Here is a 26771-nt window from a genome sequence, read left to right as displayed (position 1 = left end):
GTACCTTAATAAAAAGTATCAAAATAAGTAAATCAATAATGAATTAAATTGAATTTTAAAGCTTTTTGGGTTTGGCTTGGTAAATGATGTTATTTAGTAGGTATTAAATGGTGTTGTTTAAAATTCAAAATTGAGCGAGTTCATAAAAAATGCAGAAATTCAGATGGACTTTGGTTTAAATTTCAAAACTTGACGGGTTTGGCAAATGTAGGTATAGATAGTTTTATGATAGGTATGCTTACAATTTTTGGAATTTAGTAGAAAGGCGTGGGTAGGATGACGATTTTTACATATTTTCCTCAACACATTACCACAAGTAAGTATTTAAAAAATCGAAAAAAGAAAATTGAAAAACCAAAACTATCCTTTCAAGATCATTTTAGAAATCTTTCAATTTCTGATTAAAATTTTTTAATTGGGGTAATTTAATTTCATATTATTTTTTTCAAGTTGGTAAATTTAAAATCTTATGAAAGGGGATCAACATCTTTGAATATTCTTTGATCGTCGCTAGCGACGGGTGGATTTGCTAGTTTATCATCCATTCTTTGATGAGGGTTATATAATTACTTCGTCAATATATTATGAAAGATATACGATACGTTATTACAAAGTTAATTACCTATGTCTTTCCACACGTATTGTTTGTTCCTACATCTTTCTCAGTCTTTTACATACCGTACAAATTTACCTTTTCTGTGTATCATTGAGGCCGATGGATGTGGATTCTGTATTTTAAAAAATCGCTAAGTAATCGCCTAGATAAAGACATTAACATCATATTGAAACAACCCCCATTGGAATCCGTTCAAAATGGGCGAAGTAATTGAGTGCATAAGTTGAACATTTTTCCCAAATCGAAACTACTGATAACTTGTGGTGAAGAGTAGGTACCCTTAAAAACATGTACTGATTAGCTACATATGTATTTAGGTCGGAATGGTTGGTCTGTGACTGGACTCCGATTTGTATCACCAACAAAGGTGAATTTATCACCCCACAGGGAATTTCAAAAGATGAATTTTTAATAATTAAACGAATAATTCTTGAAATACGAGTACGTATAATATAAATTGAATTTAAAGATCAAATTCTTGAAAAAAAAACCTGAAAATTTACTTACTACAATTGAAAAAAAATTCTCACTGGACACTAACATACGGGATACATATACCATTTTGTTTACTGCTGATAAATTCAAAAAAGCCTTTCTGTTTTGTTATTTTTTTTTTAGAAGCGAAGCTGAAATGTGGAAAAACAGGATTTTTGAAAATTCAAAACAAAAAAAGTAACTTTATCCTATTTTTTTTAAGTATAGGTAATTTTCGACAATTACTGGCAAAAAGAATGAGATTTTTGAGTACCTCTACCTACCTACCTACCTACCTAAGTCTTGAAAAAGAAATAGAAAAGTTACTTACTATAATTGAAAAAAATTCTCACTGGACAATTCACTAATTTTGCAACAACGCGAGATTTTTATGTTGAAAAAAAGACTGAAAATTTTAGCAAAAAGCGGGACTATTTAGCAACTGTTGACAAAAAATGAAATGTTTTTCCAACTTGTGCTGGAAAAGCAATGCTTTTTCCTATTTTTTTTTTTTTTTTTTTTTTTCAAGTAATTTTTCACAATTCCTGGCAAAAAGATGAGATTTTTGAATACTTTAGATACACCTACCTACATATTTGATTCAAGGCAGGGCTCCCTAACCATAACACTGAAATGGCGGCAAATCCAGTTGGAAAAGAATATCATCAACGAAGGTGCATTTATCACCCCACAGGAAATTTCAAAAGACAAATTTTTAATAATTAAACAAATAATTCTTGAAATACGTAATATAAATTGAATTTAAAGATCAACTTCTTGAAAAAGAAATTGAAAAGTTACTTACTATAATTGAAAAAAATTCTCACTGGACAATGTGCTTGACAGATCCGGCAATTGTGTCCCTTAACTTAGTTTATTGCTGATATTCAAAAACATCTAGGTACCTAGGCACTTGTTTTTTTTTTTTTTTTCAAGAGACACGAAGCTCAGATGTGTGGAAAAATAGAAATTTTGAAATTTTAAACCAAAAAAAGTAACTAACTTTAGTACCTAATCAACATTTTTAAAAAGTGGTTACCTGAAAACTAAAAAATATCCGAGTACGAGCCCCATAATACTTACACGCAGTTTTTGGTAGATTTATAAAATGTAATTGTTTATTACTTTTAATACCAATCGTTATAAAACTTACTTCTATTTCTTAATTAGCCTTTTTTGGCCTGAATTGTAAGTCTGGGACCGGATGCTCATTTAACAATTTTTGACAATTCCTAGCAAAAAAAGAGAGATTTTTAAGTACCTACCTACCTATTTAATTTGAGGCAAGGTTCTCCAACCATAACACAGAAAAGGCGGCATATGCAGTTGAAAAAGAATAACAGTATACCTGACCTTCGCATATTATTCACTGTTGATAGTGTTGGTATTCAAAAACACGTTCTTGTTTTTTTTTTTCAAGAAGAGGAGCTGAGATGAGGAAAAATACGATTTTTGAAAATTTGAATCAAAAGTAAAATCAACTTTAGTAACCATACCTAATATAAAAAAAGTTGTTGTCTGAGAACTGAAAAGTAACGGAGTAGGAGCCCCATAAAATTTAGGAAGAATATCTTTAACGTAATTTTTTACTTTAAATAATGATCATTATAATTATAAAACTTATTTCGATTCCTTTCGTATTTTAAGGAGCTAACTATATAAGGTTAACAAAATCAAAACAAAACAAAAATAGTACCTACCCTTTTAGCTTTACATGATTTATGATAATTATGACAATGAAATTCGAGTTTTTCGTTATGTGGTTTTTATGTATCAGCAAAATATAGGATTTTGGAAATTTCGAAAAAAAAAGTATTGAACCATTTTTAATTGCATTTACTTAAATATTAAATTCTTGGAACAAAAATTAAAATTTTACTTACTAGTTACTATAAAATTTTTTTCATCATATGTAAATATATATTCAATTTTCCATTCGATTGTAGCTGCTATTAAAAATTTCAAAAAGAATGTCATTTTATGCGTAAGCATTACGCTGATAAGGCAGTGTAGCCAGTTAGCCTCCGATAATTTGGTACAGATATGTGATTTTTTGCTTTTAATACCCATCATTATAAAACTTATTTCTATTTTGGATTAAAAAAATACAACAACAAAACAAAACGGTAGCCAACCCTTTTAGCTTGACCATAGGCAACCCAAAATATAACTATCACATGATCATACGAATAGGTATAGTGCACATCTTCACATTTTCGCAAACTTACTTGTTCAGAAAAGGACAAATTTTTAATAACTAAACGAATAATTCTTGAAATGATATAAATTGAGTTTAAAGATAAAATTCTTGAAAAATAAATTGGAAATTTACTTACTACCTAATACAATTTGGAAAAAATCTCGCTGGATGATAAATATAATGGCTGGGATAGTATACGTTTTCGTTATTTAGGGAGAAAAAGTGCTACTTTTGCTCCCGCTTCTGATTTTTGGAAGTGAATACTGGCGTTTTTCTCTCTCATAACGAAAATATATTATTCAAACAGGGATCGAGTCAGAGTGACTTTCGACGATTTTGAATTTATTCCCTAGTTGAATAAACTACTAATATACCGTTGTTTGATATTCAAAAACACCTTCTTGTTTTCTTTTTAAGAAGCGAAGCTGAGATGTGGAAAAAATAGGGTTTTTGAAAATTTCAAACAAAAAAAGTAATTAACTTTGGTAATGGACAGTTTTAAAAAGTGGTTATACTTACCTGAAAACTAAGAGGTAACCAAGTATGAGCCCCGTATAATTTGGTACCTAGATTTCTAAAATGTAATTGTTTTCTTTTAATACCTACCAATCGTTATTATAAAACTTGGTACTTCTATTTCTTATTTTGGTTTTTCAACACGTGTCAAGTAGTAACATGAACTAATAATTCATGAAACAATAAGTTTATAAATTCAATTTAAAGATCAAATTCTCGAGAAAGAAATTCAAATTTACTTACTATAGGTAATTGAACAAAATTTTCACTGGGTCTTTAACGCAGGCGTTGTCTGGGCACTTATCAATTTCAAAAGACAAATATTTAATAATTAAACGAACAATTTGTAAAACAATATAAATTAAATTTATTAAGTTGAATATCAAATTCTTGCGAAAGAAATTGAAAGTTTACTAAGGTACTTACTATAATTGAAAAAAAGTTCACACTGGACAATAGTAACATTAATACTTGCAAGAATTACTGCTAATATTCAAAAACACCTTCTTGTTTTCATTTTTCAAGAAGCGAAGCTGAGATGTGGAAAAATAAGATTTTTGAAAAAACAAAAAAAGTACCTAACAAACTTTGGAAATCAACATTTTTAGAAAGTGGTTACCTGAAAACTAAAAAGTATCTGAGTACGAGCCCCATAATACACTTAGTTTGGTAGATTTCTAAAATGTAATTGTTTACTTTTAATACCAATCGTTATAAAACTTACTTCTATTTCTTATTTCGGTTTTTAACATGTGTCAAGTAGTAACATTTACCCCTACCCTAACACTATTAGCTTTACAAGAAGCAACCTAACTGTGTTTTCAACGTTTTTTTTTCGGGAAAATAATTTATAATTTCGAAAAATTGCTATGTAATCAGCTAGATAAAGAAATGAACATCATTTATCATGACAAACTCCATTGAAATAAACTACTTACAGATAACGTGTGGTTGAGAGAATGCTCTTAAAATATGTCGTAATTATTATAGTTTTTTTTTTAGTCGGAATTGGTTGGTCCGTGACTGAACCTCAATTTGTATCTTCAACAAAAAAGATGCACTTAGCACCCTACAGGAAATTTCAAAACACGAATTTGTAATACTTAAACAAATAATTCTTAAAACAATATAAATTGACTTTAAAAATCAAATTCTTGAGAAAGAAATTGAAAATTTGATTACTACATAAATAATAATTGAAAAAAAATATCGTTGAAATAAACACTAGCGTAATACGAGGGCAGATGTTTCGGTCCATCAAACAAAATTCTAACTGGACTCATTTTAGGTGGAAGGACTATCCAGCTTACATCATAATTAGCTTTTTTTGGTCGGAATGATTGGTCTACGTGACTGGGCCTCAATTAATTGTATCAACAAAGGTGCACACTAGCACCCTACAGGGAATTTCAAAAGACGAACTTGTAATAATTAAAACGATTAATTCTTGAAACAATATAAGTTGAATTTAAAGATCAAATTCTTGAGAAAGAAATTGAAAATTTACTTACTGTAATTGAAAAAAAAAATCACTAGTATACATATGGATAAATACATTATGCTGCAGATGGTCCACTCAGATCATCAAATAAATTCTCACGGACCTATTTTTGGTGAGAAGACTGAAAATCCAGATTTATCTATTGCCAAAAATTTGCGCTTTCCCCCAAAAATAGTCAGTCATGCTTTTAGCTAAAAATCGTGAGATTTCTCCTTCGGGAATAGTGGGCAAAAATATTGGGCTGTTGGAATGCAATTTTGCAACAACGCGAGATTTTTATGTTGAAAAAAAGACTGAAAATTTTAGCAAAAAGCGAGACTATTTGACAACTGGTGGCAAAAATGAAAATGTTTTCCAACTTGTGATGGAAAAGCAATGCTTTTTCCTATTTTATTTTTTTAAAAGTAATTTTTGACAATTCGTGGCAAAAAAAAATGAGATTTTTGAGTACTTTAACTATGTACCTACATATTTGATTCAAAGGCAGGGCTCCCTAACCATAATACTGAAATGGCGGCATATCCAGTTGGAAAAGAATATCATCAACAAAGGTGCATTTATCACCTCACAGGAAATGTCAAAAGACAAATTTTCAATAATTAAACGAATAATTCTTGAAATACGTAATATAAATTGAATTTAAAGAGCAAATTCTTGAAAAAGAAACTGAAAAGTTACTTACTATAATTGAAAAAAATTTTGAAACAATAATATTGATGTCAATTGAATTTAGAGAGTAAATTCTTGAGAAAGAAATTGAAAATTTACTTACTACATAATATAATAATTTTTAAAAAAAATTATCGAACGTTCGTTGCAAGACTGTTGTTAGAAAAGTAAAGATCCCTATATTTTTTTCTCGCGCCGCGTTTCAACCAAAATTAATGCACTTTGGAGGGGCTAAAGATACATCCTTTGGCTTTCATTTGAGACCAGTCTCAAGGTTCTACCTTTTTTGTGAGTTGTGTTTTGCACGATTAACGACGAGTACCTTCTTTCAAGTTCCATCCAACGAAGTAGTCACGGTATCATCCAATTTTTGAAATTTGAGGGCAAACCCCCCACTGAAATTCATCCACAGTTGACACAGAGGTATGGATGCAAGGGTACAAGTGTTCAACACGTGCGTAAGTGGTGGTCTTTGGTCCGTGAAAGGGCCACAAAGTTGAAAGACAAAAAGGGGCTCATCTCTTCTCCTTGGGCTGGCCGACGCACTTGTGCTAAAATGGTCAGAAAGTACCTCAAATCACTTTATATTTTTTGGAAGATGATTTACTGGTGATTATAGAAGCGTTATTCTCACCTATTCGCCACAAAGGGGGGAATAAATGGCAATAATTTTAAAAATTATGTGCCTTATGGGGTTGGACGTTAATTTGTAGGAGGAGATATTTTGAAACTTACGCCAAGATGTGACAAAACGTATTAATCGTTCGAGTAATTACGTCAAAATATAGCTGAAAGAATGTAGTTTCTGAAAATATATTAGTTTTTTTTACTTCATCTAATTTCTTCATTGAGAAAAAAAGTAGGGACCCGCCCTCGTACATTACGGTACAGATGTCTCTGTCCATCAAACAAATTCTCAATGGAGTCATTTTTGGTGGGAGGACTAAAAAACCAACTTTTTGCCTAAAAAAATGTGAATGACCAACCAATTTTTCCCATTTTCAACAAAGATTGCGAAAAGGAATAATTTTTTTGACCAATAATTATTTGCCAAAAATTTATGCTTTTCCCCAAAAATAGTCAGTTTTATTGTTTACTTTTAATATTTTGGTTTTTAACATGTGTCAAGTAGTAACATCAGGCCGTACCCTAACCCAATTAGCTTTACAATAAGCAACCGGACTGTGTTTTCAACGTCCCCCCCTCCCCCATAAAAAATAATCGATCATCTTGAAAAACTGCTCAGTAATTGGCTAGGTACAGGCATTAACGTCATATTAAAACAAACTCCATTGAAATACATTTAAAATTGACATGAGTAATTAGGGGCGTAAGTTGAACATTTTCCCCAAACTGAGACCACTGATAATGTGTGGTGAAGAATACCCAAAAAAAAAAGTCCCAATTAGCTATTATATCATCGACAAGGGTGTATTTAGCACCCCACAGGAAGTTATAAAACACATGTTTTTAATAATTGAACTAATAATTCATAAAACAATATAAATTAAATTTAATTAAGCATCAAATTCTTGAGAAAGAAATTAAAATTTACTTACTATAAGTAATTGAATAAAATTTCACTTGCCAGCAAATTTTCCGTTGTAGTGTTATTCAACAAATCATGAAAATATGCAGATTTTTCAACAGAAAACAATCTGATATATAAGTATAGTGTGTAAAGAGGCAGTGCTTGCAGAAGCATTATTTCGTACATTTGATAAAAATATGATTTTTTACAGGACCTCACAACAATCGCTTCAATAGGTACTTACCTGCACAACTTGTTTGCCGGGCTTTACATGACCTGTAAGATGACCTGTTTTGGAGGAGGGGGAGGTTTTAGAAAATGGGTAGAAAATAAGTAGTAAGCAAATAAATTGACCGAATTTTTTTTTTGTTCACACCAGTGCATAAGTTGAACTTTTAATCCCAAACTGAAACTACTGAGAAGAACGTGTAGTGAAGAATACCTACCCTTAAAACACATCCTAATTAGCTATTTTTGTTCGGAATGGTTGCTCTGTGACTGGACCCTGATTTGTATCACCAACAAAGGTGCATTTAGCACCCCACAGGAAATTTCAAAATACAAAATATATTTAATAATTAAACGAATAATTCATAAACCAATACAAATTTAATTTAAATATCAAATTCTAGAGAAAGAAATTGAAAATTTACTTACTATAATTTGAAAAAGTCCCGTCCATTGCTATTCAAGGTGTACTTTCTTTTTCTTGCTCCAAGGGGTATAGTAGATATAACATGCGACACTCCATGCTTCAGCAGTCGAATAATTCCCCCAAACTCGGTAACAAACATCAAACGCGATACAATTCATCTACTACTATAGGATGTACAATAACTTTCATGGTAAATTCTGAATCTGATCTGATTTTAAGTAGGTCAATGTTGATTGTTGATGATACCTTAACTTCTATAGTGAGTTCTGGGGTGTAAGGAAAATTATGTCCTCGAAGTGGGTACAACTTCTTTTGTTTCTTGACAACGTTTCCATGTTTTAAAATTACTGTGCTGATAATATTAAAAAAGTGGTTGTTTTGATAGAGTGATACTCGGATAGATCGGGGTTAGGTGAGGTAGATGAGAAAGACTATCTGGTGGGTTTATAATAATACTTTCTACCTATTGATTTTCTGATAAATATTCCTAAGGGATTATTTTTGTGCACCGTGCTAGCTCAATAGGTGCTTGTACTGATCAATACGAATACCCTTTATACACATACAATTTCTTATTATCGTGTGGAAATAAAACATGAGACAATTGTTTTATAAATTGTATTATTAACATAAAACAATTGCGGACTTGTATTAATTATGGGGTTCGAAGTCATAATTAATTTATAAATAGGTATATTTTACCTAATGCTATACTAAACTAGTAGTTGAGCAGATTTTGTAGTTATTTCTCGAAAAGTTAGTTAAAACTTAGTAAAGATTAAGCATATCAAATAAAGGGGATGATTCATTTTACCTTAATTTGATCGGGCGAACGCAACCCGGACAGGATTTAGGATACATCTCCTGCCTCAACACTGTACACGTTCCCTGCTTGTCGGGGTGCTACTAATACTAAGCACGTCGCAGGGTATTGGTTAAAGATACACATTGCCAGGGGTCGATTTCCTCAAGATCTGGATAGAATGAGGTCTTCTCCGAAATTCCATTAATCAATCGACATAACGTGATTAATGTTCAAATACAATTTAACCTCGCAGTGGGTTACATCAAAAAGCTAGCAGATTAGATCCTTAAGGGATTAATCGGCGATAATTACTGAGGGTAGGAACCGAACATCGAATTAGCACTCGCCATTACAGAAATGAAGCACAGAACCAGCGCGGAACGATAAAACAAAACGGTATCGGTACGTGGTATTGGTATTTCAAATGTGGTGGCTAAAACGGTATTGGTTTTTCGGTTTTCATCAATTTCTACCTCAAAATTTCGGTTTTTGGTATCGGTTTTTCCAATTTTTGTGAATTTTATTTCGGTTTTCGGTTTCGGTATTGGTATTTTATCACCCAAAAATCAAGCTAATTACAGAACACTTTGGCTTAAAATTCAGAAATTGAGAGAGTACTCCCGTGTAATGACGACGATGCGGATTTCGATGTAAATGTAGACACATCGAAATCCGTCACAATTAGATGCTTCAGTGTAGATGTAATTGTTGATGTTTTGTAGATGTACTTGTAGATCATTTTGTGGATCATCTACAAAACATCTACAAAACATCTACAATGGATCGACATTGGCACGCCCTTTTGCAATGTAATAATATAAAATTATAGTTTCAAAATTGAAAATTTTTCCCAAAAATTATTTTCTGGAAGTTGGCCACTGCTCCTGCGGAGAGAAGCAATCACACAGAGGCCAACCTCCGCGAGGTACAGACAGAAGATCTGTACAAATTACAAGACAAATAGATTGGCCTTATATAGACACAGCGCGATACTTTATCTAAGAGTACTAAACTAATACATTTTCATGTTGACGGTATGTCGATGTTGGTGTCGATGTGAAATTCAACATCAACAAATACATCCACATATCATCGTCATTTTTCACTCATTTAATTGTGGAATTTTTTTTTCAAAAAGTAGTTGATGTTTTGTGGATTGATTTGTAGAGCATCGACATTTACATCGACCTGTGGATGTAACATGTCGATGTTTACTTTAAAAAAGAGAAAATTTTGAAAATTTTTAATGGAGGGGATTTATTAGCCTGAGAATATACCAAAAGAATCACAATTTTTTCGCTAACATTGCAATTTTAGCGAAAAAATTGTGTAGATGGTGGTGTAGATGGTTTGTAGACATCTACACTTCGTTACATGGGCTAAGTACTATAAAAGTTGAAATGAGAATGAAATGAGAGGAAAATCAACAAAGAAAAGTGATCATTGAAATGAATAAACTCATTTTGTTTGATGTTGGAATTGTTTCATTTGCAGAAATATACAAAAATGAGTACCAAAATACAGATTTTAAAATAATTTCGGTATTGGTTTTCGGTATTTTGTACCGATTTTGAAATTATATTGGTATTTTCTAAATCGGTTTTTCATTTGTCAACTTATTGGTATCGGTTTTCGGTTTTTTCAATTTTTTTCAAAAATTAGGCGGTTTTGCCGGTATTGGTATCATTCCGCAACCCTGCACAGAACCATCCTTAAGGAAGCTCATACTTAGTCAGAGAATTTACGTTAACATTACACTTTTTGAAAATATTTCTAAGTCCAGCCTGTGAAGCAGACTGTCAGGGATTCATTCTATGAACACTTTTCCAAAAATCGTAAGCCCTCGAGATGGTCTGTGCAATGGGTTATATAGGCGAAAGTTCAAGGATATGTATCCGAGCTTGGAGCGACCTATGCTCGGAGATATTCGTACACGTCACCTTGGGCTCCAGAAATGTAGGAGAAGTACGTTAAACTTCTTTGAAAGAGGGGTTACAATATAACCTCCGACGAGAGGTTATTGTACTACCTCTCTACGGAGTTAAGGCATATCTGCTCCTGACAGTTTGAGAACTGAAAAGTAACGGAGTAGGAGCCCCATAAAATTTGGAACAATGTCTAAAACGTAATTTTTTACTTTTAATAATCATCATTATAATCATAAAACTTATTTTGATTTCGCATTTTAAAGAGCTAAGATTGGAAAAAACAAAACATAAGAAAAACCGTACCTATAACCTTTATAGCTTTACATGATTTATAAATTGGTCCATTAAATAATGCAGATACTGGTTAGTGGTTTTTATGTTCTGTTTACAATGGACATCCCATTGTGTATCATCAGCAAAGGTACATTCAGCACCCCACAGAAAACTTTAAGAGATACATTTTTAATAACTAAATGAAAAATTCTTAAAACAATATGAATTGAATTCAAAGATCAAATTTTTGAGAAAGAAATTGATAATTTCCCGTATGAAAAAAAACTAGTCATCACTACTAAATACCACTAATAACTAGTAGTAACCAGTGGTAACTACTCATCATTGAGTGGTGATTAGTGGTAACTACAAGAAACCAGTAGTGATGACTATTCACCACTAACAGGATGAGTTGTGATTAGTAGTTACCACTGGTTACTACTCATCAGAAGGATGCTGATCAGTAGTGATGACTGGTCAGACTAGTGGTAACCACTAATCACAACTAAAAATTTTACAGGTCAAAATTAAAAATTCAAATAATTATTAACAGGAATGAAGTATGCGTGACTATTTCTATGAAAAATGGAAACTGGGTTTATTTTGCATTAAAATAATAACTCAAACGCTCATTTTGGCGTTTTGGCAATACCTGGTTACCCATATTTAATTTAAATAACTTTAAATTTTGAATAGGGAAATCGTTTCCCATTTTTGGATAATTAAAACTTTTTATTCTTGGATACAATTTCAATACTCAGCACCCCAAAAGCAATCATTCACTTTTTTCTTCAAAAATTATGAATTATTTCAATTTGGGTGAATTTAAAAAAATTAAAAATAGGGAAGCTCTTTTGTTTTTTAGGTGGAGATGGTGCGATATCAATTATATTTTTATTTAGAAGTACAAACGTACCAAAAACTTGGTTATATATCCGTGGTTTTGATTTTGTAAAATCATCATACTTGAAATTTTTCAAAGTCCAGAGTGCTGAAAAGCGCACATAAATCCTTAAAACACCTCATCTCTCAACTTCCTCAGAGGCCTAGTTGGTTAGGTAGTAGACTACGAAGCAAGAGGTCTCAGGTTCGAGTCCCACCCTGGGTGGAAATTTTTTTTGGTTTTTAAAATTTTTTGGGGATGAATTCTTTGACCTAGGAGGGTCTACAATATAAAACAATGACTATACAGCCGTAAATATGTTTTTGAATTGATTTTCAGTTCAAAATATATTGTACATACTGCAACAACTACAACTACCACTACCAGTGGTTATTAGTGTAGTGGTAGTGGTGTCGAAAATACCACTGGTACTTTTTACTAGTGGTGATGACTGGTTTTTTTTCATACCGGTTACTTACTTCCTAGACTTTACATGAATAACAAAGTAAAAATCATACAACTTTTTAGCACCCGCCCCATCCAATTTTCAAAAAAAAGTCAAAGACGGCCCACCCTAGTGTAGGATGGTATAATAAGAGGCAGCTCTTTCTTATACATGGTTTAAAATTATTTAAAAGAAGTGATAAAACCAAAATGCAGTAGCTTTTTATGTATAGGGTAAAATTATATTAAAGAAGAGTGAATACGAATATGGACGATTTTTCGTCATTACACTTACTATAAATAATTACAATAATTTTTTTAAAATATCATACACTTTTAATAACTAAACAAATAATTTTTAAAACAATACAAATTGAATTCAAATATGAAATTTTTGAGAAAGAAATTGAAAATTTACTTAGGTACCTACTATAAATAATTATAATAATTTTTTTAAAAATTCCACTGCCTTTTCTTCAACATAGCATCCGTACGCCCCTGCGTGTATCCAGCATACGCATACAACATACATCCTGCACTTCAAATTGATATGATAATAAGTAAGTGAAAATTTTTGACAATAAAATTGACAAAATGCAAGACTTTGGTAAATTTTGCAAAATGCATGACCTTTCGGGAATTATTGGCAAACATATCAAACATTTGCATATTTTTTGGGGAAAAATGTGAGATTTTGCAACAATTCTGGATTTTTTTGTTCAAAAAACGACTGAAAATTTTAGCAGGGGCCGCAACTATTTTGCAACAATTGGCTAAAAAGAAGCTGAAAAGTGATTTTTGCCAAAAAAAAAAAAAAAAAAAAAAAAGTTGACTCACAAATGGGAAGAGAACCTTTACATTTAATGTGGTGCTGACCTTCCCCTGAAAGATCAGAGCAGCAAACTATTCAGGGCATGGTTAAAATAGTAGGTATTATAACATCAAATTATTATTTTTTTAAATGATATTCACTATTACAATTTTAAAAAATTATGGGAAATCCTCACAGGGTGTTGCTTTGTGATGTGAGTTTAAATATTTGAACTATGTAGGTAATCTAGAATAGTTGAAATAACAATTTAAAATAAATTATTTTTGAGGATACCAGGAATAGCTTTTATTACTGTGAATATATTTTCTATCATGGTAAGGTAGAAGTACAATGGTACAGTGGTATTTTCATCTATTAATCTGTCTTTATAGGGAGTAGATTCTTAAACCTACAATAATAAAACATATACAGAGGTGATAACTGAAATTCTCTGGGAGTATTTTATATATCATAGTCACCTACCTGTTGTGTACAGCAAGGTGGCACGTGGCTTAAACTTTGAAAATGTATGATCCCCACCCACAACCTCCTACTTACATATAATGTTTTTTACTTTTTTTTTTATCAGGAAATCAATTTTTTTAATAACTATATTCACACAGTGTGGTAAAGCACACATTAATCACCTTTGATATTCAAAAACACATGAGTTTTTTTTTTTAAAGAAGCAAAGCTGAGATGTGAAAAAATAGGATTTTGGAAATTTCTAAACAAAAGTAACTATTTATAATTGCATTTAAACTTTTAAAGATCAAATTCTTGGAACAAAAATTAAAATTTTACTTACTATAAAATTTTTGTTATTATAAACACTTGGTAGGTAATCGTTCGTACCGAAGTAAACCAATTTCAGCTGCTATTAAAAATTTCAAAAGAATGTCATTTTATGCGTAAGCATTACCTACGTAAAGCTTAGCATTACGATGAAAAGGCAGTGTAGCCAGTTATAGCCTCTGACAATTTGGTAGATATGCAATTTTTTGCTTTTAATACCCATCAATAAATTATATAACTTATTTCTATTTCTTAATTTGGATTAAAAAATACAACAACAACAACACAAAACGGTACCCAACACTTCTAGCTTTACCATAGGCAACCCAAAATAACTATCACATGATCATACGAATAGGTAGGTATAGTGCACATTTTCACATTTTCGCAAACTTATCTACCGCGTTTTCAAAGATTTTTTTTTGTTCAGAAAAAGACAAATTTTTAATAACTAAACGAATAGTTCTTGAAATGATATAAATTGAATTTAAAGATAAAATTCTTGAAAAATAAATTGGAAATTTACTTACTACAATTGGAAAAAACCTCGCCGGACAATAAAGGATTTTCTGTCTATATATTTGCAGATTACGTTACGTCCAAAAAAAGGAAAGGTTCAACCTCCGAAACTGATTCTTATTCAGAAGTGAAGCTGAGATGTAGAAAACATAGGACTTTTGAAAATTTCAAACAAAAAAAGTAATTAACTTTAGTAATCAACATTTTTAAAAAGTGGTTACCTGAAAACTAAGAGGTCACCAAGTATGAGCCCCATATAATTTGGTACCTAGATTTCTAAAATGTAATTGTTTTCTTCTAATAGGTACCAATCGTTATTATAAAACTTAGGTACTTCTATTTTTTATTTTGGTTTTTAACACGTGTCAAGTAGTAACATCTGCCCCTACCTGACCCTTTTAGCTTTACAGTAAGCAACTTGACTCGTGTTTTCAAAAAACATAATTTTTTTTTCATAAAAATAATTGATTATTTTGAAAAATAGCTCAGTAAGTGGCTGGGTAAAGGCATTAACGTCATATTGAAACAAACTCCAGTGAAATCCGTTTAAAATTAGCGGAGTAATTAGGTGCAAAAGTTGAACATTTTTCCCAAACTGAAACCACTGATAACGTGTGTTGAAGAATACCTACCCTTGAAAGACATCCTAATTAGCTATTTCATCATCAACCAAGGTCCAATTATCACCCCACAAGAAGTTTTAGAACACAAGTTTTTAATAATTGACCTATTATGTAATTCATTAAACAATTAGGTTACAAATACAAGTTCAAGATCAAATTCTCGAGAAAGAAATTCAAATTTACTTACTATAATTGAAAAAAAAATTCACTGGGCAGTCAATTTATAGAGGTGTTCTATTGTGTTCTATGGGCATTTATTAATTTCAAAAGACAAATATTTAATAATCAAACGAATAATTCGTAAAACAATATAAATTAAATTTATTAGTTTAGATAGGTATCAAATTCTTCAAAAGAAACTGAAAATTTACCGAGGTAACTACTTACTATACTTAATTGAAAATGATGCTGCATATGTTTGGTGAGTGGACTAAAAATCCAGCTTTTTTGCCTAAAAAATGATGAACGACCAACCAATTTTTCCCAATTTTAACAAAAGATTGAGAGAATAATAATTTTTTCATAATTCGTAATCTATTGCTAAAAATTTGCGCTTTTCCCCAAAAATAGTCAGTTACGCTTTTTAGCAAAAAATCGTGAGATTTCTCCTTCGGGAATAGTGGGAAAAAATATCGGGCTTTTGGAATGCAATTTTGCAACAACGCCAGATTTTTTGTTAAGAAAAAAAAGGTGAAAATTTTAGCAAAACGTGGGACTATTTGGCAACTATTGGCAAAAAATGAAATGTTTTTCCATCTTTTTCTGGAAAAGCGATGCTTTTTCCTGTATATTATCTTTTTTTTTTTTTAGCAATTTTTGACAATTCCTGGCAAAAAAAATGAAATTTTTGATTACTTACTACCTACATATTTGATTTAAGGCAGGGATCCCTAATCATAACACTGAAATGGCGGCATATCCAGTTAGAAAAGAATAACTGTATACCTTAACATATCATGCCACTTAATCGGCTAGATAAAGACATTAACATCATATTAAAACAAACTCCATTGATATCCTTTTGAAATTGATGGAGTAATTAGGTGCATAAGTTGAATATTTTTCCCAAACCGAAACTAAGTATTGATTACGAATGGTGAAGAGTACCTACCCTAAAAACAGGTCCTAATTAGCTATTTTCTGTGACTTACATCCCAATTTGTATCATCAACAAAGGTGCATTCATCACCCCACAGGAAATTTTAAAAGACAAATTTTTAATAATTAAACGAATAATTCTTGAAATACGTACCTAATATAAATTGAATTTAAAGATCAAATTCTTGAAAAAGAAATTGAAAAGTTACTTACTATAAATTGAAAAATATTCCTTCATTTAAATACAAGTATCTTTTTTTTCAACCGGCAAAGCTGAGATGTGTGGAAAAAATAGGATTTTTAAAAATTTAAAATAAAAAAAGGAACTAACATCAGTAATCGACATAAAAAGTAGCAGAATAGGAGCCCTATATAATTTGGTAGATTTCTAAAATGTAATCTTTTACTTTTAATACGTATGGTACCTATCATTACATATATGTAAAACTTATTTCTATAGTATATTTCTTATTTAATGAACTAGCCAAGGTTAAAACGAAACACAAACAGTAACTAAACCTTTCAAATTTACACGATTTGAAAATTTATAATTCAAAAAGTAGAGAAAAACAAATTTAATTTTTAATGAGAAAAATTACTTACAAAAAAAAAAATGGAAAATGCATTGAAAATTCAAGATATACTTCCGTCGGCGTTGACATCTTCTGGCGGCGCCACCATTGACTTGCTGAAAGGGGGACATTTTCCATGCTTCAGCAGTCGAATAAGAATAATTCCCCCAAACCCAGTACCTAACAAACATCAAACGATACAATTCATCTAACACTATAAGTAGAATGTATAATAACTTTCATGGTAAATTCTGAATCTGATCTGCTTTTAAAGAGGTCAATGTTGATGATACCTTAACTTCTCTAATGAGATCTGGGGTGTAAGGAAAATCATGTCCTCAAAGTGGGTAAAACTTCTTTTGTTTCTTCACAACGTTTCCATGATTTAAAATTAGTGCAACGATAATATTAAAAAAGTGGTTGTTTGAGAACTGAAAAGTAAGGGAGTAGGAGCCCCATAAAATTTAGGAAGAATATCTAAAACGTAATTTTTTACTTTTAATAATCATCATTGTAATTATAAAACTCATTTTGATTTCTCATTTTAAAGAGCTAACCATAAGGTTGAAAAAACAAAACAAAACAAAAACAGTACCTACCTAACCCTTTTAGCTTTACATGATTTAGGTATGAACTTTTCTAGTATTGTTGCTCCACTGGTTGGTGGTTTTTATGTTTTTTTTCTTTTTTTGGGGGGGTGTTTATAATTACAAGATTATTACATTCTGTTTACAATGGACATCCGACTGTGTATCATCGGCAAAAGTGCATTTAGCACCCCACAGAAAATTCCAAAAAATAAATTTTTAATAACTAAACGAATAATTCTTAAATCAATACGAATTGAATTTGAAGATCAAATTTTTGAGAAAGAAATCGAAAATCTACTCACCATAAATTATAATAGGTAAGTCATCTTGCACTTCATATTGATAATTTTGATAATTTAAACAAGAATTTTTGACAATAAATTGGCAGTATGCAAGACTTGGACAAATTTTGCTAAAATCATGTCTTGGCAAAAATATCAAACTAATGGATTTTTTGAAAAAGATGAGATTTTTTTAGCAACTTTGCAACAATGTTGGATTTTTTTGTTTAAAAAAAAAAACCTGAAAATCTTGTTAGCAAGAGACGAGACTATTTGTCAACTATTGGCTAAAAAGAAGCTAAAAAGTGATTTTTGTCAAAAAAGTTGACTTATAAATGGGAAGAGAACCTTTAGCCTACATCTTATATGGCGCTGACCTGACAGTAAATTTCAAACGACAAATTTTTAATAATTTAACGAATATTTCTTTTTTTTTGGGGGGGGGGGGTGTTTATACTTATTGATTATTACATCCTAAGTCAGGAGATTTACATTTATATTGAATATTAAAACCTGGAAAAAGTACTCATCTCACATCTAGTTATCGACCCATCTCTTTAATCCCAGTCCCCTGCGAAATACTTGAAGAAAATGCTGATCAAACTTTTAAATTGGTTTATAAACTTCACGAATAATTCTTAAAACATTATGAATTGAATTTAAAGATCAAATTCTTAAGAAAGAAATTGAAAATTTACTTACTATAATTGAAATTTTTTGCCAATAAGTGCGCAAAAATTATCCAATTTAGAGGGAACATTGATTTGCTGAACGTGATAAATGATTTTACTCTAACGAGTGCTCGTATTTCCACATCAATTAAAATATCCACAATTTTTAGCAATTTTTGCCAATAAAGTCGAACTTCTTGACGATGTTGCTAAAAAGCAGGAATTTTTCACAATAAATAATTGGTAAAATGCTAGACGTTTTCAGTTTTTGCAAAAAAGCAGGACTTCAATATTAGCAAAAAAAACAGGTCTTTTTGTCAATTATTGGACAACAAAGTGACGTGTTTTTGCAATTTTTTGACAATAATTTTTAATAATTGAACGAATAATTCTTGAAATAATATAATATTGAATTTTAGATCAAACTCTTGAAAAATAAATTGAAAATTTACTTATTATAATTGAAAAAAAAAAATCTCACGGGACAGTAGATTTAGCACAAATATGAGTCCGATATTTACTGCTGAAATTCAAAAACACCTTGTTTGTTTTATTTCAAGAGGCGAAGCAGAGATGTGGTAAAATAGGATTTTTGAAATTTTAAACCAAAAAGTAATCATCTTTAGTAATCAACGTTATTTTGTTTAAAAAGTGGTTACCTTATTAGAACTGTAAAGTAACTGTGTAGGAGCCCTATATAATTTGGTGGAATACCTAAAACGTATAGTTTGTCTTTACTTTTAATAATCATCATTATAATTATAAAACTTCTTTCGGTTTCTTATTTTAATGAGCGAACTATAAAGGTTTAAAAAAACAAAAGAAATCAAAAAACAATACCTAACCCTTTTAGCTTTACATGATTTATAAATATGAATGTTGTCAAAATAATGATTTTTGTACTGACCTTCCACTGAAAGATCAGAGCAGCCAACTCTTCAGGGCGTTTTTAAAAATGCTGTTCACTATTAAAATTTTAAAAAATTATAGGAAATTGTCACAGGGCGTCGCTTTGTAATGTGAGTTTGCTAAGGTAAAAGTACAATGGTACAGTGGTATTCTCATCTATGTATTAATCTGTCGTTATAGGGAGTAGATAGTAGATATGTAGGTACTTACAATAATATGCAGTGATGATAACCAGGGATCCCTTCCGATCATTTTGCAGTGATGGCAAAACTTTTACATTTCAGTTTTAGTTTCTAACCAGTTTCAGTTTCAGTTTTCCATCACTGTCGTTGTGAGATAGTTTGGGTCAAAACTGCAGAAAAAAGTGCCAAAATTTGGCCAATTTGCAAAAAAAAAGTTGAAAATTAAGAGAACAAAAGAACACTGGGAACGCGAACCAAAAAAAATTGTTGAGGAAAGAACAAAAGAACGAAAAAACGAACGAAGTTTCACATGAGTTTTGAGAAAGAACGAAAGAAAGAATATGTGAAAATTCATTTCAGGAACAAAAGAACAAAGAACAAAGGTCAAAATTCCTTGTTCTTCCATCCCTGGTGATAGCTGAAATTCTTGGGGAGGTTTTTAATGACAGACGACAGTCACCAGCCAATCAATTTTTTGATAACTAGGTACATATATAGGTATATTATAGGTACTTAAGTTTGGTAAAGCACACATTAATCACTGTTGATGTTCAAAACCACTTCAGTTTTTTTTAAGAAGCGAAGCCAAAATATGGAAAAATAGGATTTTTGAAAATTTGAAAAAAAAAGTTATTTTTCAATTGCATTTAAAGGTTAAATTCTTGAAACAAAGATTAAAATTTTACTTACTACAATAATATTTTTTATCACGTACTCATTTTCTTCAAACAATAATTGAAATAGTGTACTTATATCTTACTGCTGCCATTAAAAATTTCAAAAAGAATGTAATTTTATGAGTACGCATAATGATTATTTGGTAGATTTTTAAAATGTAATTTTTTACTTTTAATACACTTAAAAAAACAACAACTACTACTAAGACTCTGACTTGACCATTTTACAGGGTTGCCACATCCATATTGTAAAATCCTTTTCATTAGGTTCTCTTCTGAAAAACGAGCTCAACTTGGAGCACTTATAATGTTAAAAAATTATAGAAAATCATCACAGGGTGTTGCTTTGTGATGTGAGTTTAATTTGTACATACGAGTATATGTACCGTAATCATCTGAAATAGTCAAAATAGTGAAAATAATCATTTAAAATATAATTTTTGAGGATAGGTACAAGGAATAGGTAGCTTGCATTGTTGTGAATAAGTATATTATTATTTTCTACCATGCTAAGGTAGAACTATAATGGTACAGTGGTATTCTCATTCATATTATTCTGCCGTTATAGGGAGTAGATAGGTAGGTAGATACCTACTTGAAATTTGGTGGAATATCTAACGTAAAATGTAATTTTTTTTGATTCGCTAATTAAGGTTAAAAAGAAAACAAAAACAAAAACAGTACCTTACTACCTTATCAGTTATCACCTAGTATATCGGAATTTAACACAATTAGTTATCAACAGTCTCAAACTAGATACATACATATCTAGGTATTTCTCAAGAAATTTTCTATAGGGTCTCTCCATCTTGTCTTTTGTCTACACTGTTTTCCCCCTGTTTTGTTGGGGATCCACGAGCCTATTTCTCCCATCCATTGTCCATCCCCAAGTCTCAAAACATACCCTGCCCAGCATCAAATTTTTCTTCTTACACTTCTTCTGCAAAATGCAAATCATTTTCAAATGATTTTCCATTTCTAAAAGTGTAACATTATCTCTAATTTTTATTCTAAGCATCGTACATTCCATAGAATTTTGAGTAACCCTCGATTCATTTTCTACAGTTTTGGATAGGGTTCAAGTTTGGGCACCATCTATTGTGGTGGGGAGAAAGCAACTACCTATTGAAGATTTGGCTTTTGTGATTTTTTAAGCAAACTAAAAGGGCCTTTCAATATGCACACTTTTACACTATAAATATAGTATCATGAACTAAATTAGCTACCGCTACGTAATTTTAAAAAACAAAAATTATTTTTTCGTTATTTAGGTAGAAAAAGTGCTACTTTTGATCATGATTGGAAACAACAATTTCTTCTCATGCAATTTTCATGATGTTGAACTACACTATCTACGATCGAGGCGGGATAGTGACATCTTCATGAATACTTCAACATTATGAAATGCCAGAGACAGCTGCAATTTGACAGTGTAAAGCTTTTCAAAGTGGTTTTTTTTTTTTTTTTTTTTTTTCTTTATTTTTGGTTCCCCGACACACAAGGTGCCGGGGGTTTTTTCAAATAAACAAATTTATTTACATCTTAAATCTAAGACTAAATCTAAACAAAGTGTATTATCTCAATTTATCCCTAATCCTAGATCTAAGATGCGGGAAGAGGGGGAGGGGGAGGGGGAAAGACAGGTTGTCCACCACGACCCATACCCCCTAGGCGGTTGCCAAGGACACAATCACCCTACCAGGCTTCGTTACTCACGCATGCCTATCAGGTAGTTGGAGTCCCCCAACCGTCTTGGGAAAAGGATTTTAGGGAGCAGAATTTGGTGCCTAGGGGGGTCAACAAGTGTTGCTCTCCCCTTTGCATTACATGAGTTTCGGATATGGGGGGACATTTGCGAGGAGGCTGGTGCACTTGCTAAGGGCTTCACACCAGCCTCTCACATTGGACTTAAGAGTACAATACTAGATATGGCTAATTATTTTAGGCTGAAAAATGTAGGAAAATAGGTATGATTAGTTAACTTGTTCTACTTTGCAAATATGTACAGCATTATAATACAAAGAATAAATTATAATACAATAAAGAAGCCCACACTAAATTAGTTTAAGGTTGCGGTTTTGAGAAGAATATATTTAGGATATGCATAGGTTTGAGAAAAAAAATCTAACTATAGTTATTTACAGCTTGAGGTAGGGCATTTTAATGGGTTATTTACAGGGCTTTTACTGGTCGATGTTTGGTTGATAGATCAGGATTGAAGCTGTTACTCCTTCTGGGTGCATACTCTGACAGTAACTGGGTGGTCCTTGAAGCATTCGATGATGGATTGTTTCACTGTTGGCCACTCCAGTTTATCCAGACCACACCCTAGTCTTGGTACTGCTATCTTTTTGATCTTGAGTTGGTCACATTTGGCAGCAAGTGCTTTCATTGTCGTTACGAAGTCCTTGATTGACGGCTTATCATTGTAGTGTTCTTTGGTGATTGCGTAGAGTATGTAATTTCCACCTTTTTTGAGCTCAACTACTTCACCAACCTTAGCACCCCTTGACTTTAGAGTGTCCTGGTTGCCGAAGGCTCGTTTAAATAGGAGCGCAATGCCTTTGGACATCCTGAAATCCCTGCTGACACAATGGGCCAGGGCAAACTGTGGGTATTGTCTAAACAGATCATCCTCTAATTCCTCTAGGGTGAAGATCCCATTTGATTTGGTCTCTATCTTTCCCCAGTTGGAGTGTTGGATTTTCTTTTCTAGTTCCTTCTCTGCTTGTTTGAGAATTTTCTCCACCCCAGCTGGGGTTATTTGGCCCATCTGAAGGTAATCGCTGTATGGCAGTAGACAACCCACAGCAGCTGGCCCAACTGGGCGGTAGAATCTCTCTTTTATCCCTCTTAGTACAAGGTACTGCATTGTGGGTTGATATACGTGATGTGAAAATATCAGAGAGTAGGGATGGCCCAGTTCACCATCAGTGATTAACTGGTCCATTGCCTTATCAACTATGTTGCATGCCACATTTTGGTTTTCAATATCAGCAAAGTGTTTACCAATGATTGATTGTGGACTAATAGGATAGATAAGCCTATTTTGATACTCCTGCAGAAAAAAAATCATACCACTAACCTTTGTGGAATGTAACTATTTGTTGACAAATATCGAGAAAGAATATCGACTTCAGCAGGAATTTCTCAAAACTTTCAAAAGCTCAGAGTTGTGGTTGAACAGCAGTTGAAAACTTTTTATTGAATCTCAAATCCCCTGAATCCAGTAGTCATAAGCTAGACACAATCTCATGATTGTAAACGACGACTTCTGCTCATGCAATTTTCATGATGTAGAATTACATTATATATGATCGAGGAGGGATATTGACCTCTTCATGAATGCTTGAACATTATGAAATGTCAGGGAGTGCTGCAATTTGACTGTGTTTAAAGCTTTTCAAAGTGGTAGATAAACCTATTTCGATATTTCTGCAGAAAAACAATTGTACTGCTAACCTTTGTGGGATGTAACTATTCGGTGACAAATATCGAGAAAGAATATCCACGGTGTGAAAAACAGATTTGATGGGCGGATTGTAGATTTTCTGAACTTATGTGCCGTTAAGAGCATTTGTGTTCCTTTCAATTCTTGTTTCTGTCATTTCAAGCCTACTTGAGAATATTTCCATATTATGTACTCTGCGTAGAGCCCTGCGCCGACAGCGAAATGATCGGCGGCGGCTACAGTACGCGCAGCACTGTGGCTGGCGGCGGAGCCGATTCCAGCCGTAGGTCTTGGCAGCTGCCAAAATTTTGCTCGGCGGCGGCTCAGCCGGCTACAAAGTTGAAATTTTGGGGTAATTTTTCGTAAATTTTAAAATTACCCCAAAATAAAAATTGGAAAGCAAAATCAAATTCAACTTCTCAAATGAAAATACCAATTTTTTCCGAGCTGAAAAGATTGGCTGTGTTTAATGACGAAAAGTTTTGATTTCTGTTTTTGAAAAAGTCAAAATATTCGAAAAATCCTCCTGAAATTTGCTGATTGAGTGAGTTGAGCTGGCTCAGCCGAGCAGATTACTCGGCGGCGGCTGCGGCGGCTTAAGTAATTTTTGAAACGGCGGCGGCGGCTTAAAAAATGTTTGAAAAATCGGTGGCGGCGGCGGCGCGGCGCGGCGGCGCAGGGCTCTAACTCTGCGTATTCATGCTCTGTTTTTTTGGGTTTTTATCGAGACAAGCGTATCAAATTTTCAAAAAATTGCTCTGGTCCACCCTGCACACGCCTTTCTTGATTTCATTTTGTGAAAGCTCAACCATCAATATGTTCATCCAAAAATGGGACACGGGTCCCTATATCTTATCCCAACTTTTATCAATGTTTGCCCCCAAAAAGGGGTGAGGTGTTCTTTGGAATTATGCTTTCACTCATTCATTACATCTAATGAAACTATATCATTCAGTTCCAAGATTGACCCAATCGGGTTTTTTGCTTCCTCGATTTTTGACGATAATCAAATAAACAAGTCTATCATTATCGAGGTGGCTTCAAGGGGCTGGTGGGTGAACTGTGCGTAAAAGTCATACGTGTGATGATATTCAGGAAATTGAAAGCATTTTTTCATAACATCTCAGGATTTGCTTGGGTGTTTAAGGGTTAAGGAGCTAACTATAAGATTAAAAAAAAAAGCAAAAACAGTACCTTACCATTTTTCAGGGTTGCCACATCTATAAAGTTTGATTGGTCGTATATATATGTTTTTATGTAGTGTGCGTAGCACACTATTGGTTTCACTTTGAGAAATTAAAATTTCATTATACATGAATACATGAATGTTCTCTTAAGCTATCCAACCATTTTTTGTACCTATTGGACACCATTTGAGAATCATTAAGGCGGAGGGAATAGATTAATTTTCATTCAATTCGGATGGGTAATTGCTGAGTAATTGCAATTTTAGTTCATTATTTTAATGCATTAAATCCTAAAAAAGGGAAAAGGGGACTTGTAGAACACCTGCCGCTCATTGTACCCTGCTATACCCCCAGTCTATTCCATCACCAGCTGTGTTTCATTGTACCCTGTTACACCCCCGGTCTGTTAGCTGTAAATTCCAAGTGGGAGTGGTTTGGTGGGGCGTTTACTAAACAAATATATTATTTTAATGCCCTAACCCTCGTAGTGAATTCTTGGCTGAGTGGTTAGGGCATGTAGGTAGGAATAGGAAAAGTATAGGGACCCAGGTTCGAATCCCGGTGAGGTAAGTAGGTAGGTGACGGATTTTTCGTAGGAAATGTTGGATAGGTAAATGTTTTGGAGTTATGTAGCACATGATAATGGGGCAAAAATAATGCTGAAATTGAGTTACATATGAAATATGAAATCATTTGCTAATTGAAATTTCATTTCATTAATTTTTTTACTACCTATAGCCATAAGTATAGTAAGAATTACCTTGACATGAATAATTTTCAACTTTTTACTTATAATATAAAAATTACTTCAAAATGAGTAATTAAACGTTTTGTACAATTGAAGAGTGATATTCCAAAACTCGCTTTGTCCATTTTTATCAAAGTTGGGTTTTCAGTGGTACCGGGTAGATAAAGTATTAACTCACATTCCTACATCATCAACCTACCAAAATGAGGTGTTCAATTCACCTAAATAGCCAATTCACTAAAAATTTAAAAAAAAATAATGTTCCAAAACGCGCTTTGTCCATTTTTATTGACATTTTTTTCAGCAGTATTTAGTGGATGAAATGTAAACCTACACTCCTACATCATAAATCCGCCCAAATAAAGTGCTAAACTCGCCTAAAAAGCCAATTTACCCGTTTGAAGGGAAACTGTTTTTCCTCTCTCCTGAAAAGTTGTGAAAATGGACAAAGCGAGTTTTGGAATATCACTCTTCAATTGGTTTATGTAACTTTTATTATCATGATTTAGTAAAAATTATTAAAACAAAATGATTTTTACTATTGGTACCTATAGCAAAATTCATTAAAATGATAATTTTTAGTATATGATTACAGTAAAAATTATTGAATGGGATCTGGTACTTAATTGTGCTAAATACCAGTATTTAGTTAAAATTTTTTGTAAAAATTACCCATATTTTTTTTAGTGTAATTTAAAGGCAATGCGAATTCTTAACATATTTTATAAGATTTAATACTTAATTTAGAATAAAGGCAAGTTATGAAAATTGGTTTGAAAATTTATAAATTTGAAGACAATGGAAATTCTAAAAAAAAATAAGTAATATGAAAATTTGTATTTAGAGATGCTGAGAATTCCAAAAATTGATTAAAAGTTCTGTAAGTTGCAGATAATGTGAACTTGAAAATTATATGAAATAAGTATTGTAATATTTATGAAGATGATGAGAATTCTGAAAAACTGGAGGCAATGTGAATTACAAAAATTGAGTAAACGTTTTTACAATTTGTGGACAATATGAACTTGAAAATTGAATTTGAAATTTTTTAGACAATAAGAATTCTGAAAAGTTATTCAAAATTTGACTATTTAGAGGCAATGTGAATTCTAAAAATTGATTGTAAATTTCCTAACTCAGCAGCAATGTAAAATTCTGAAAA

The sequence above is a fragment of the Planococcus citri genome, chromosome 4, assembly GCF_950023065.1.
Source record: "Planococcus citri chromosome 4, ihPlaCitr1.1, whole genome shotgun sequence".
Lineage (NCBI taxonomy): Eukaryota > Metazoa > Arthropoda > Insecta > Hemiptera > Pseudococcidae > Planococcus > Planococcus citri.
This window is presented reverse-complemented; position numbering follows the sequence as displayed.